The following is a 15652-nucleotide window of genomic DNA, read 5'->3' on the forward strand; positions in this document are numbered from 1 at the left end:
AGCTGGAGGCCTGGTCGTAACAGAATGCTGCGTCTCATGCGGCTAGGAAAGCTGAAAGTCAAACATCACCCCTCCCACCAGCTGAACTAGGGCATTCCGTTGGCAAGAAGCTCAATGGGATGTGGTCTGCCACGCCCCTGTTTTGTGCACACCCCCCCCACCCCCCCAACCTCCACCGGCCACCAACTTCCAACAAATAAATGGATGCACTTGAGGCACCAGTGTTAATGGTGAAAATTAATGCCAACAGCAATTAAAAGTGGAACCGAGAAGGTTGTGTTATCTCTCAGTCGTGAGCCATCTGAGACATGGGTGGCTTAAAACAGAGGAATTAGTTTGCATTTGGAAAGCCATGTCTGGGCAATGCAATCATAAACTTAAAAGAGAAAAGGTATGGCACAAAATAAAACCTTAGCGAGTAACAAGGAGGAGGTGTGTGGAACATGGAGAAGTTGCAGCAAATAGCATAGATCTATTTAGAGGGAAATAGGTTAAATCCATGAGGGAGAAAGAAATGGGAAGATCAAGGGGATAAAATGCTCAATTAGAGCATTAAAACTGGCACAGACATGGTGTGTATTCAAGGAGTGTGGAATTTTTAAGCTTCTCAAGATATGCCTTCTCAGCACCATGCCCTTCATACCCAACTATGATCACTAAACTGATTAGTTGCAACTTGCATTTGTAAATACAGCCTGCCATTCTGGATTGCTTTTCAATTAGTTTTGGTTCAAAGTGGAAGTGTTCCTCCTTCTAAAAGTGCCTGACAGATTTGCATATCCCTTTACAAATGCCCTGAAAGGTGGTCCAGGACAGTGCAACAAAGGCTGTGAAATTTGCAATCCTGCTTGTAGAACAAAATACGAGCAAGGGCAGTTTCTCTTCAGAAGGAACGCGAGGCTGGGTAGGCGCGTGAGCTCTGGCAGCCAAACAAAGACAAGGAATTAAATCCTATAGAAACAGGCAGCAGGGAACAGCTGGTGCTCTCATCCACAAGTCTATTTTTCCTGAATGTGTCAGACATATCAAGCTCCAGTGCTGGTTTCTGAAGATAATAATCTTTCTTTTGTGAAGCGTGGAAAGTCAAAACCCTGGGGAGCAAACCATTGGGTGAGTGTTGCCTGTGTTAAATCCTTGAAAACATTTGGTTAATTCCAAACAAATGTTAATTGTCAACTGATCTATAAATAGGATATGCTTCCTGTCATTTAAAAGTAGGCATGAGATTTATAATAATGTTCAACTGTGTCCAATGGAATACGATTCAATTTGTCATATTAAGTATTTTATGTGGAGCTCATTAGTTTTTAACAGGAGCTATCAATACTGAAGCAGCTACACAGTCATTGTTAAGCTTAATCGTCTTCTTCACTGATGCACATTGAAAGCATGTCCAGTTGGTTCTTGTTTCGAAATACCTGGATTTTGGAATACCAGGCATCTCTGCTCCCTCACTCTAAAAGGCCACTTGACAGAATTCACTGCACAGGAACTGGCCATCCAACCCATCTAATCTATGCTAATTATGTGGTCCTTTTTGTTGGGCATGTGGAAAATTCCTTATTCCAGCTCTGCTTAGGCCTCCTTCTACAATTCTTTTTCTGCCTCTCACCCCTTCCTCAACTCTGCTTATAATTTCCAGCCTCTTTATTTAACATCTGCAATGGTATTTGCTAAGAAAACAATGTTTGGAAGTTCCTTCCATGCTATTTTAGTCACGTTACATATTGTATTTTGAACTTGTTTTCACACTTGAAGTTCCGAACAAGGTGTCGCACAGGCATCCCGGAACTGTTGGTGTTGTTGATTGATCTGATTCTGATGTTCCTTGAGTTCACTTTTGCCCAAACCAAGTTCACTACAATACTGGGCCCCTACTGACACCAGACCCAGCTTCATACAAGTCGAACCTAAAGAAGGCAGAAAGTACTTGCACAGTACTTGCACAGACGAACCTTCCCAGATGAATCTGAGGCATCAAGGCTCATCCATTATAACTCCCAAAGTATGTTTGACAAATGGTCTATTATTTTCCCTTCCTTTCTTTTCCGGTGTTGTCCATGTAACAAAGGATCACCAGCGCACTAGTTGATCATCCATTGTATCAGTCTTCATTACATTTTGCAGGTATGTGTATCTGCACTGGTCCTCATCCCAGATAAACAGGGAAGGTTCCTGGCAGGAAGGGCACGCGGCTGTGAAAATCACATGTCACATCCAAATGCAAACCGATGCTAATCATTGTATTACATTGGTGACTGACTGATGTTAATAGACTGCACAGAATAAAGTCATTGAGGTTTACATCACAGAAAGGACCTTCGGCCCTTTGTGTCCATGCTGGTCAAAAACCACCACCAAGTTATTTTAATACCATTTTCCACCATTTTGCCCATAGCCTTGAAAGGCTTGATGTCGCAAGTATGCATCTAAGTACTTCTTAAACGTTATGAGGGCTTCTGCCTCTACCACCTTTAAAGACAATGAGTTCCAAATTCCCAACACCCTCTGAGTGAAAAGGCTTTTTCTCATACCGCCTCTAAACTTTCTGCCCCTTCCCTTAAATCTACACTCCCCCCCAATAAAAGGGTAAAGTTTATTCTTCTCTACTCTATCTACGCCCCTCATAATTTTACACATCTCAAACATTTCCCATCTCAATCTCCTCTGCTATAAGGAAAACAACTCCATCCTCTGCAATCTCTCTTCATCACTGAAACTCCCCAGCCTAGGCAATATCCTGGTAAATCTCCTCTGCACCCTGTCCAGTGCAATCACAAGCCTCCTATAATATTCATGGCTTGTATGTTTCCTGGATGCAACTGATCAATGGATTTAAATCATTATGGAGAAAGAGACCCATGAAGAACAAGGATGTTGAATTTTAAGTCTCAGTGAAATGCAGAGATGACCCAAGATAACAAAGTGTGAAGCTGGATGAACACAGCAGGCCAAGCAGCCTCTCTGATGAAGGGTCTAGGCCCAAAACGTCAGCTTTTGTGCTCCTGAGATGCTGCTTGGTCTGCTGTGTTCATCCAGCCTCACATTTTATTATCTTGGATTGTCCAGCATCTGCAGTTCCCATTATCTCTGCAGAGATGACCCATCAGGTTCATTGTGTGTAACAGAAGTTTCATTGGTAAATGCTTCTAAAAAATATTAGTTTTTTTGCCTACTGTTTCTTATTTTCAGTTTTCTGTCTAAAGAAACACCCAGGCTTGACTAGTGGCACTTAGCACAGTAGCACATAGACTGTCATCAAAAGCACATTAACAGAGAGCAAGCAACTGAACAATTGAATACTATAAACGGAATGACTTCCAGATGCTTCAGTATTTTGTAGCCTTCCAGAGATTCAATGTGCTTGCCATCTGCATTCAAGAACTGAGAGGTGGATGGGACTGTGTTCATATTGGAGAAAGCAGGCACATCTTTAGTCATTTTTAAATGCAAATAGACACAGCATGTGACAGTGATTTTCAAATCTTTCCAAATTATTAGAATCGCATGTGCAATAATTTACCATCACTTTAACAGCTGCAGGCAGTGATGCAGCAACCATGTCGAGAGGTTGTGGGTTACAAATGTCGATGAAGTTCCTCAAGAGTATGATGAAGTGTGCTTCAGCCACCCTTCACAGACAAGCCCAGGTCGCTAACCCTTTGCCAACCCTAACTCCTTGGCAACTAAAGACTCCTCCCATGTTGCAGGTATAAGGATTTGTTTGCGCTGTTTAAGCAGGAGTGAAGAGGAGAGTGCCCGACTCAATTTGTGACTTTTCCACGTCTAATCCTGTGGAATTGGGCAACCTTTTGACTAAGTCATTTGTGGCATTTGCCCAGCATATGCCATGTTGATAGTTGGCTGCATTTTCTTACCAGCGACTAAAGTTAGCCGCTCCAGCTGCTCAAAGCAGCCTGCTCAGAGAAAGGTACAGAATTCACTGCACAGAAAGAGGCCAGTCAGCACATTGTGGGCTGTGTCAGCTGAAAAGGAATTAGCCAGGTTGAGTGAATTATGGGGAGGCGATGGCTAGACTATTAATCCAGAGATCCAGGAAACACAGGTTCAAATCCTGCCATGGCAGATGGTGGAATTTGAATTCAAAAAATAATCTGAAATTAAGAGTCTAATAATGGCCATGGAATCATTGTCAGGAAAAACCTATTTGATTCACTAATGCCCTTTAGGAAAGGAAACTGCCATCCTGACCTGGTCTGGTCTATATGTGACTCCAGACCCACAATAGTGTGGTTAACACTTAACTGCTCTTTAGGCAATTAGGGATGGGCAATTAATGCTGGCACGAACAGCGATGTACAAATTCTATGAAAAAAAAGGGCATAATCTCAGAATTAAGGGGTGCCAATTTAAGACTGAGATGAGGAGGAATTTCTTCACTCAAAGGGTTGTGATTCTTTGGAACTCCTTTCCACAAGACTGTGGGGGCAGAGTCCATGTGTATATTTAAGGCTGAGATAGATAGTTCCTTGATCGGCCGAGGAATCAATGATTACAGGGAAAGGGCATGAAAGAGGACATGAGGAATGTTGGATCAGCTATGATCCTATTGGATGGGGCAATAGGATTGAGAGGCCAAACAGCCTACTTCTGTTCATATTTCTTAAAGATCAATGTGGCCACTTACATGAGGTACCACAGCAGATGTGTGAGGTACTATATGAATATTTCACGGCAGCATTTACTGTGGAGAAAGACATGGAAACGAGGGAACTGGGGAAATAAATAGTGATGTCTGGAAGAGAGTCTATATTACAGAAGAAGAGGCGCTGGAGGTTTTACAAAGCAAAAAGGTAGATATATCCCTGGGACCTGTGCAAATGTATCCCAGGACATTGTGGAAAGCTAGGGAAGAAATTGCAGGGCCCTTGTTGAGATATTTGTCAACAATAGCCAGAGATGATGTACTGGAAGAATGGAGGATGGTTAATGTTGTGCATTTATTTAAAAAGGTTGCAAGGAAAAGCCAGGGAATAGTAGACTGGTGAGTCTGAAATCAGTAGTGAGTACACTGTTGGGGTGATTCTGAGAGGCAGGATTTATATCCATTCGGAAAGGCAAGGTCTGAATAGTCAGCATGGCTTTGTGTGTGGGGCCAATCAAGGATAGTAGTGAGAAGTTGTGTGTGGAGTCAGAGGAGATAGGGGAAGCACTAAATGAATATTTTTCAACAGTATTCACTCTAGAAGACGACAATGTTGTCGAGGAGAATACTGAGATACAGGTTACTAGACTAGGTGGGATTGAGGTTCACAAGGAAGAGGTGTTAGAAATCCTACAGAGGGTGAAGATAGATAAGTACCCTGGGCCAGATGGGATTTATCCTAGGATCCTCTGGGAAGCCAGGGAGGAGATTGGCGAGCCTTTGGCATTGATCTTTAACTTGTCATTGTCTACAGGAATAGTGCCAGATGACTGGAGGATAGCAAATGTGGTTCCCCTGTTCAAGAAGGGGAGTAAAGACAACCCTGGTAATTATAGACCAATGAGCCTTACCTCAGTTGTTGGTAAAGTGTTGGAAAAGGTTATAAGGGTTAGGATTTACAATCATCTAGAAAAGAATAAATTGATTAGGGATAGTCAGCACGGTTTTGTGAAGGGAAGGTCGTGCCTCACAAACCTTATTGAGTTCTTTGAGGAGGTGACCAAACAGGTAGATGAGAGTAAACCAGTTGATGTGGTGTACATGGATTTCAGCAAGGTGTTCGATAAGGTTCCCCACAATAGGCTATTGTACAAAATGCGGAGGAATGGAATTGTGGGAGATATTGCAGTTTGGATTGGAAATTGGCTTGCTGAAAGAAGACAGAGGGTGGTAGTTGATGGGAAATGTTCATCCTGGAGACCAGTTACTAGTGGTGTATTGCAAGGGTCGGTGTTGGGTCCACTGCTGTTTGTCATTTTTATAAATGACCTGGATGAGGGCGTAGAAGGACGGGTTAGTAAATTTGCAGACGACACTAAGGTCGGTGGAGTTGTGGATAGTGACAAAGGATGCTGTAGGTTGCAGAGAGACATAGATAAGCTGCAGAGCTGGGCTGAGAGGTGGCAAATGGAGTTTAATGCAGACAAGTGTGAGGTGATGCACTTTGGTGGGAGTAACCGGAAGGCAAAGTACTGGGCTAATGGTAAGATTCTTAGTAGTGTAGCTGAGCAGAGAGATCCCGGTGTCCATGTACACAGATCCTTGAAAGTTGCCACCCAGGTTGACAGGGCTGTTAAGAAGGCATACAGTGTTTTATCTTTTATTAATAGAGGGATCGAGTTCCGCAACCAAGAGGTTATGCTGCAGCTGTACAAAACTCTGGTGCAGCCGCACTTGGAGTATTGCGTACAGTTCTGGTCACTGCGTTATAAGAAGGATGTGGAAGCTTTGGAAAGGGTGCAGAGGAGATTTACTAGGATGTTGCCTGGTATGGAGGGAAGGTCTTACGAGGAAAGACTGAGGGACTTGAGGCTGTTTCATTAGAGAGAAGAAGGTTGAGAGGTGACTTAATTGAAACATATAAAATAATCAGAGGGTTAGATAGAGTGGATAGGGAGAGCCTTTTTCCTAGGATGGTGACGGCAAGCACGAGGGGGCATAGCTTTAAATTGAGGGGTGAAAGATATAGGACAGATGTCAGAGGTAATTTCTTTACTCAGAGAGTAGTAAGGGAATGGAACACTTTGCCTGCAACGGTAGTAGATTCGCCAACTTTAGGTACATTTAAGTCGTCATTGGATAAGCACATGGACGTACATGGAATAGTGTAGGTTAGATGGGCTTGAGATCGGTATGACAGGTCGGCACAACATTGAGGGCCAAAGGGCCTGTACTGTGCTGTAATGTTCTACGTTCTATGTTCATGTCTCATAAATTTGTTTGAGTTTTTTGAGGATGTAACCAACAGGCTAGATGAAGGCCAGAACAGTAAACATTGTCTGCATGGATTTTACCAAGGCCTTCAAAAAGGTTCCAAATGACAGACTGGTTATTTAAGATTAGATCACATGGCATCCAGGGAGAGCTAGCCATAAAATTGGCTTAATGGTAGGGGAGAGAGAGGGTGGTGGTGGAGGATTGTTTTTTTGGACTGGAGGCCTGTGACCAGCAATGTTCCACAGGGACCACTACTGAATCCACATTGGATGAGAATACAACGAACATGGTTAGTAAGTTTGTGGATGACACCAAAATTGGTGGAATAGTGGACAATGAAGAAGGTTATCTAAGAGTACAATAGGATCTTGATCAGCTGGGCCAATGGGCTGAGTTGTATGGAGTTTAATTTAGATAAATGCGTGGTGTTACATTTTGGTAAGACAAACCAGGGCAGGACTTCCACAGTTATTGGTAGGGCACTGGGAGTGTTGTCGAACAGAAAGACCAAGGGCTTCAAGAACATATTTCCTTGAAAGTGACATCACAGGTAGACAGGGTGGTGAAGAAGGCATTTGGCACAGTTATCTTCATCGGTCAGAACACTGAGTACAGCAGTTGGGACTTTATGTTGCAGCTGTGCAGGACATTGATAAGGCCACTCTTGGAATACTGCATAAAGTTCTGGTCACTCTTCTATAGAAAAATGTTACTAAATTAGAAAGGGTGCAAAAGTGATTTACGAGGATTTTACTGGGACTGGAGAGGTTGAGTTGTAAGGAAAGGCTGGATAGGTTAGCACTTTTTTCCTTGGAGTATAGGAGGTTGAGGGGTGACCTTATAGAGGTTTATAAAATCATGGGGGGCATTGATAAGATGAATAGTAAAGGTCTTTTCTCTAGTGTACAGGAGTAGAAAACAAGAGGCCATAAGTGTAAGGTGAGTGGGGAAAGATTTAAAAGGGACCTGAGGGGGAATTTTTTTTACACAGAGGATGGCACCCATATGGAATGAACTGAAAAAGTGGCAGAGGCAGGTACTGTTACAGTATTTAAAAGATTGGTCTCCATTCTGAAAAAAAAATGCCCTTCTACCGCTACCCTCTGTCTTCTATGACCAAGCCCATTTGTATCCATCTGGCCAGCCCACCCCAAATCCCATGTGATTTTAGTGTTTATACCAATCTGCCATGTGGGACTTTATCAAATGCCTTACTAAAGTCTAGATAAACTGCATCCACAGCCCTTCCTTCATCAATTATCTTTGCCACCTCTTCAAAAAACTCCATCAGGTTGGTGAGACTTGACCTTCCCCATACAAAACCATGCTGCCTGTCACTGACTAGTCCATTTTCTTCCAAATGCATATGCATCTTTTCTCTCAGTATCTTCTCCAAGGGCTTCCCGACCATAGACTCTTGCCTATAATTTCCTGGATTATCCCTGCTTCTTTTCTTAAACAAGGGATCAACATTGGCTATTTTCCAGTATTTGGGAACCTCTCTTGTGGTCAAAGAGGTTGTGGAGTTATCTGCAAATGCCCCAACTATTTCTACGCTTGCCTCTCGCACTAACCTGGGATAGACCCCATCAACAGACAGGCATTTGTAAAGAACAAATGCCATATCACAAAATCAAAATAAAATTGTGGTGCAGAGGAGGCCATTTGGCTCATCATGAAATCTTTATTCCTTGGTGCCAATCTCCTGCCTCTTCCCTGTACCCCAAAACTATGCAACTAACTATCCAATGGCTTCTTGAATGTCCGATCGAACCTGCTTCCACCACATTTCCAGGAAATGCATTCCATACCCTAACCACTCACTGTGTGAGCAAGGTTTGTTTCTCACATCACTTTTGCTCCATTTGCCCATCATTTTGATTCTATGCCCTCTCATTCCTGTTTCTTTTACATCGCCCCAGCTGCTCTTGATTTTGGAAACCTCAGATCAGATCTCCTCCTCGTCTTAGCCTGCCTTCCTCCAGTGCTATTGATAGGAGCACGAGGTGAAACAGGAAAGCAGTCACCAACATGACAAATGAAGGCCAGCCGAAAGGAAGCTGAGACTGAGAAGCAAGGGCTTATGTTAAAGATGTTGGACGACACACAAACCTCCCTGAAAGTATGAATAGTCTAAATTCACATTGATTCTGACGATCCAAATTTGGACATTAGGAAAGAGAATGAATGAGAATTTTGGAGCCACTTCAACATAACGTCAGGATCTTAAAACCTGAGGCCTACCTGTATTCAAGCAGCATGAACGGTTTCATGTCAGCGTGACATTACACTCTTTTATTCATAATAAACACACAGCCATATCGTGCCACTGCCTCTCTGCAGTAGTACCTTGACAACTGTATCTGAGCAATGACTGAAATTGAAAGATCTTTCCTTACTCTCTCAAATTGTTGAAAAACTGTCAAAGCTCTAGGACAAAAAGAAACATTGCCAGAAGACCATAAGACCATAAGACATAGGAGTGGCAGTAAGGCCATTCAGCCCATCAAGTCCACTCCACCATTTAAATCATGGCTGATGGGCATTTCAACTCCACTTCCCTGCACTCTCCCCATAGTCCTTGATTCCTTGTGAGATCAAGAATTTATCGATCTCAACCTTGAAGGCATCCAACGTCCCGGCCTCCACTGCACTCCATGGCAATGAATTCCACAAGCCCACCACTCTCTGGCTGAAGAAATGTCATCTCATTTCAGTTTTAAATTTATCCCCTCTAATTTTAAGGCTGTGCCCACGGGTCCAGTCTCCCCACCTAACAGAAACAACTTCCTAGCGTCCACCCCTTCTAAACCATACATTATGTTGTAAGTTTCTATTAGATCTCCCCTCAACCTTCTAAACTCTAATGAGTACAATCCCAGGATCCTTAGCCGTTCATCATATGTTAAACCTACCATTCCAGGGATCATCCATGTGAATCTCCGCTGGACACGCTCCAGGGCTAGTATGTCCTTCCTGAGGTGTGGGGCCCAAAATTGGACACAGTATTCTAAATGGGGCCTAACTAGAGCTTTATAAAGTCTCAGAAGCACATCGCTGCTTTTATATTCCAACCCTCTTGAGATAAACGACAACATTACATTTGCTTTCTTAATCACGGACTCTACCTGCAAGTTAACCTTTAGAGAATCCTGGACCAACACTCCCAGATCCCTTTGTACTTCTGCTTTACGAATTTTCTCACCATTTAGAAGATAGTCCATGCCTGTATTCTTTTTTCCAAAGTGCAAAACCTCACATTTACTCACATTGAATTTCATCAGCAATTTCCTGGACCACTCTTCTAAACTGTCTAAATCTTTCTACAGCTTCCCCACCTCCTCAGTATTACCTGCCTGTCCACCTGTCTTCGTATCATCGGCAAACATTGCCAGAATGCCCCCGGTCCCTTCATCCAGATCATTAATATACAAGGTGAACAGCTGTGGCCCCAACACTGAACCCTACGGGACACCACTCATCACCGGTTGCCATTCTGAAAAAGAGCCTTTTATCCCAACTCTCTGCCTTCTGTCAGATAGCCAGTCCTCAATCCAAGGCAGTAGCTAAACTCGGACACCATAGGCCCTCACCATAGGCCCTCACCTTGCTCAGCAGCCTCCTGTGAGGCACCGTATCAAAGGCCTTTTGGACGTCTAGATAGATAACATCTACTGGGTTTCCCTGGTCCAACATACTTGTTACCTCTTCAAAGAATTCTAACAGGTTTTTCAGGCATGACCTCCCCTTACTAAATCCGTGCTGACTTATTCTAATCTGACCTTGCACTTTCAGGAATTTAGAAATCTCATCCTTGACAATGGATTCAAGAATTTTACCAACAATTGCCATTTTAATTTTTACCTCATTCACTGTTTCCTATGGATTCCTTTGTCATTCCTCCAATTTTTTCATTCTATTTTCATTTCTCACCTACCGCCTACAAACAAATCATTTGACATCATGACACTTCTGTCTCAATACAGGGCTGTTGGGCTCAGATTCCTATTCCAAGAGGGTGTATAACCCAGGCTGGTACACCACTGTGTTATTGAGCGAGCCCTGCATGGTTAGGGGTCCAGTCTCTCGTTTTAATCAAAGTCGTACGTGCGCTGTCAGGCAGATGTAAATGATGATATTTGAAGAACAGCATTGAAGGTCTCCCTGGGACAATGACTGGCATTTACCCTTCAAATGACACTGCTAAAACAGGTGAACTGATCATTATCATATTGCTGTTCAAGGGATATGGCAACGCGCATGTTAACTGCTACATTTCCTATATACAATATCGTCTGCACTTTACGGGTTATTCACTGGTCGGTAAGCACTTTCAGATTTAGCAGGAGCTGATGGCCTAGGAGTATTAACAGTCCAGCGACCCAGATAATGGTGTGGGGGCCTGGGTTCAAATCCTGCCTCGGTTGATGGTGGAATTTGGATTCAATAAAATATCTGGAATTAATAGTCTAATGATGACCATGAATCCATTGTCGATTGTTGGAAAAAAAATCTGGTTCACTAATGTTCTTTAGGGAAGGAAACTGCCGTCATAAACGGGTCCCTTTTGGAATGGCAGGCAGTGACCAGTGGGGTACCGCAAGGTTTGGTGCTGGGACCACAGCTGTTTACAATATACATTAATGATATAGACGAAGGCATTAAAAGTAACATTAGCAAATTTGCTGATGACACAAAGCTGGGTGGCAGTGTGAGATGTGAGGAGGATGTTATGAGAATACAGGGTGACTTGGACAGGCTAGGTGAGTGGACGGATGCATGGCAGATGCAGTTTAATGTGGATAAATGTGAGGTTATCCACTTTGGTGGCAAGAACAGGAAGGTAGATTACTATCTAAATGGAGCCAAGTTAGGTAAATGGGAAGTAAAACGAGATCTAAGTGTTCTTGGACATCAGTCAATGAAAGCAAGCAAGCAGGTACAGCAGGCAGCGAAGAAAGCTAGTGGCATGCTGGCCTTCATAACAAGAGGAATTGAGTATAGGAGCAGCTGTACAGGGCCTTGGTGAGACCACACCAGGAGTATTGTGTGCAGTTTTGGTCTCCAAATTTGAGAAAGGACATTCTGGCTATTGAGGGAGTGCAGCGTAGGTTCACAAGGTCAATTCCTGGAATGGCGGGACTATCATATGTTGAAAGATTGGAGCGACTGGGCTTGTATACACTTGAGTTTAGAAGGATGAGAGGGGATCTGATTGAGACATGTAGGATTATTAAGGGATTGGACACTCTGGAGGCAGGAAGCATGTTTCCGCTGATGGGTGAGTCCAGAACCAGAGGACACAGTTCAAAAATAAGGGGTAGGCCATTTAGAACAGAGTTGAAGAAAAACTTCTTCACCCAGAGAGTGGTGGATATATGGAATGCTCTGCCCCAGAAGGCAGTGGAGGCCAAGTCTCTGGATACTTTCAAGAAAGAGATGGACAGAGCTCTTAAAGATAGTGGAATCAAGGGTTATGGGGATAAGGCAGGAACAGGATACTGATTGTGGATGATCAGCCATGATCATAATGAATGGTGGTGCTGGCTCAAAGGGCCAAATGGCCTACTCCTGCACTTATTGTCTGTTGTCTATTGTCTATCATTACCTGGGCTGGCCTACACAAGAGCGTCAAGTTCCTAGGAGTGATGAAAATCAGCAAATAATCTCCCAAGTAAATGGAACAGTCAAGAAGTCACAACAATGTCTCTTCTTCCTCAGGAGACTTAGGAAATTTGGCATGAGTCCATAAAGACCCTCACCAACCTTTACAGCATTCTATCTGGGTGCATCATGCAGCAACTGCTCTGCCCAAGACCATAAGTAATGACAGAAAGTTGCACACATAGCCCAGCCCATTACACAAGCCAACCTCCCATCCATGGGCTCCATCTACACCTCTCATTGCTGTGGAAAGGCCGCCAACATCATCAAAGACTTCTCCTATCCTGCTAATACTTTCTTCCAACCTCTTCCATCAGGCAGAAGATACAGAGGCTTAAATGCAAATGTAGCAGCAAAAATACAGTAAAAATAGAATGAAAAGTGTCTTTTCGCTTGTTATACTCGAAGTGTCACCACGCTCCGGCACCAACTTGAAACACTGAATATAATGCATGATTTTATTAAATAGAGTTCATCCTTCTCTCTTCTTGTTCCTACTCCGTTGGTCCTCGAGTCACCGCCTCTCTCGCCGTTTTGCTTGGGGAGTGGAGGCGATGAGCGAAATACTGTGTAATGCAGCAAGGGCTCCTGAGGGGGTGCAGAGAGGGAGTCGACAAAAGGTCACTGAGTGGGGCAGTAGGCAAAGGGGAGAGAGGAGTCTTTGGGAGTGGGGCTGAGATTGACCGACGTCCAGAACATTGTCCTTTGATGCAGGCTTCTCTGGTGGTGATGCAACAAGCATTGCAACTGTGTGTGCACGGGACCTGGGTGCTCTGCAGTTTCAGTGGGAGTAACAGAGGCCTGTTTTGATGGATAGGCTGGGGGGTGGGGTTACAAGGTAGACTGCTCTATGGAGGAAATTGCATGTTGGAGGGCAGACACACATTGGCTAAAGCTGCAGTGATAGAAGTCAGGCATTGAGCAGCATTGAGTATCAGACAAGGGCAGCGATTTCAACGCATTACACAGTGCAGAGATTACAACCTCTATGCAGAAATGGTGAAATTTGAATTCAAGGATGAGAACATTACTCCAAAAGAAGGCAAATGTGGGAAACACATGGCATCCCTGAAAATCCATGGCAATTAGCAATTTTCTTAAAACCTTCCCACATTGACTCCTGATTACTCAGTTGGTTTCACTCACTTTGCACAATAGCACTAAGCTGATGTTTAAATTGAATTAAATTAGCTTTATTTACACTTCTACTCACACGAGTCCAATGAAAAATGTACAAGTTTCCACTTATGGCACTATCTTCTGTATAAGAGTACCTGGGTACAGATTCTTAAGTACAGGTTCTTCGGAAAAAAATTTAGAAAAATAAAGAAATAAAAACACCAGCATTTGCAGATTGTAAAAAAAAGCAGAACACAGAGAAATGAAAAGTTCAGAACAATAATCCTCCCAAACCAGTCCATGTTATCTCCTAGTATCCAGTCCACACCTATCCCTGACTCAAGATCACGCCTGGCTTCACCTCGAGGCTTTTAAGGCCGGAGACTGCTCGGGAATCGCCTCAAAAGACCACGCTGAGGCCACGCCATGCCAAGACAGTGCCATGTCGAGGGTCTGCCATATCGGCCAAAAGAGCACCACGTTGGGTCGAGAGACAACCACGCAGGGCCGAGAGACCACCTCACTGGGCCGAGAGACCACCTCGCAGGTCCGAGAGACCATCACGCTGGGCCGAGAGACCATCACGCTGGGCCGAGAGACACCACACAAGGACGAGAGACTGTCAAGCCAGGCTGGGACGCCCAGATAAGTGACAGAGGGGCTATTGGAATGGTAGCAATTGAACAGTTTGCTACACAGTTTAGTCATTGTTTCATTCTCTTTTTTTCTTAATAAGATTGTAACACCTTAGGTATATACACATTCCACAGAAAGAGAGACATGGAATCATATACTTGCTTATCACATCTCTCAGAAGCATTGCTAAACACTTACCCGAATGAATAATCTTGAAATGGAATGTTGGTTGCCAAAATAAATTATGTTCGCCTTCAGTTGTATTTCCCTCAAGTGACGGAGAGCCACTCCTGTGAACAAGTAAACAAGTGATATCATCTACACTGATACCATCAAAACATGTTTCCGACCGCAAAGCTATACACCTGGACCTCGTTGGTTTTCAGTCAGGAACGTCTTTCAGAATACTGGCTGAGAATCCTTGTCAAAACAGAACAGGTGTCTAAACTCATTAGATGTTGTTTTATTGTGAACACATTGATTTGTTGTTAATTTCGAATGTTTGGTTAAAAGGATGCGTAGGATCGTGGAAGTCTTGGGACTCTGCCCTTCGCCTTCCATCCCATAGAAAGTGAAAGATAAAACTTCAAAGCTAAGAATTTTTTTTAAGGTAAAGTCATCAAGAGATTTGAGGCAGAGGCCAGTAAATGGAATTGAAATACACATTATCTAGTTGAACAATAGAACAAAAGTGAGAGACAAAATGAGGTACTCCTTTGTCTGTGTACATCAGAGAAGCTGCTCATCAAGTGCCCTTTACATTTGATGCAATTTAACATGAGAGGATAATTTTAAGAGTTTGTACAACTGGTGAGTGTTTTTTTTGCTGAAATTGTGTTCAGTAGAAACATTGAGGGTGGATTCAGTTCCACTGATTCCTTCTTAGAATTGATCTAAGTTACTGATACCAAGTTAGCCCACACACAGTCTTCGGTAAAAAAGAGAGATTAAGGGGTTCAGGTACACAGCTCTTTGAAAGTGGTGTCATAGATAGGTGGTTCAGAAGGTGATTGACACTCTTGCCGTCATTGGTCAGAGCATTGAGCGCAGGAGTTGTGATATTATATCACAGCTGTACAGGACATTAGTAAGGCCACATTAATAAGAGTTCTGCGTCCAACTCTGGTTGTCCTGCTGGGGAGGATGTTATTAAACTGGAAGGTTCGGATTCTAAGGAAGGTCTGGATAGGAGGGACTGTATTACCTGGAGCATATGAGGTTGAGCTTTATAAAACTTCAGAGTTTTTAAAATCATGATGGGCATAATTAAGGTGAATAGAAAAGGCCTTTTCCCCAGGGTAGGGGAGTTGAAAACTTGAGGCAATAGGTTTAAGGTGAGAGAGGAAAGAT

The 15652-nt window shown here is 43.4% G+C and overlaps 1 long non-coding RNA gene across 1 annotated transcript in view; it reads left to right on the forward strand.

Moving 5' to 3' along the window:
* The first annotated feature begins 991 nt into the window (after nucleotides 1–991).
* The window catches only part of LOC125457417 (uncharacterized), a 47547-nt gene continuing 32886 nt past the window's right edge, over nucleotides 992–15652 (forward strand). Inside the window, exon 1 of the long non-coding RNA XR_007248623.2 lies at nucleotides 992–1110. This is a non-coding gene — a long non-coding RNA (uncharacterized LOC125457417). The remainder of the gene's footprint in view (nucleotides 1111–15652) is intronic.

Source organism: Stegostoma tigrinum, chromosome 14, assembly GCF_030684315.1.
Source record: "Stegostoma tigrinum isolate sSteTig4 chromosome 14, sSteTig4.hap1, whole genome shotgun sequence".
Lineage (NCBI taxonomy): Eukaryota > Metazoa > Chordata > Chondrichthyes > Orectolobiformes > Stegostomatidae > Stegostoma > Stegostoma tigrinum.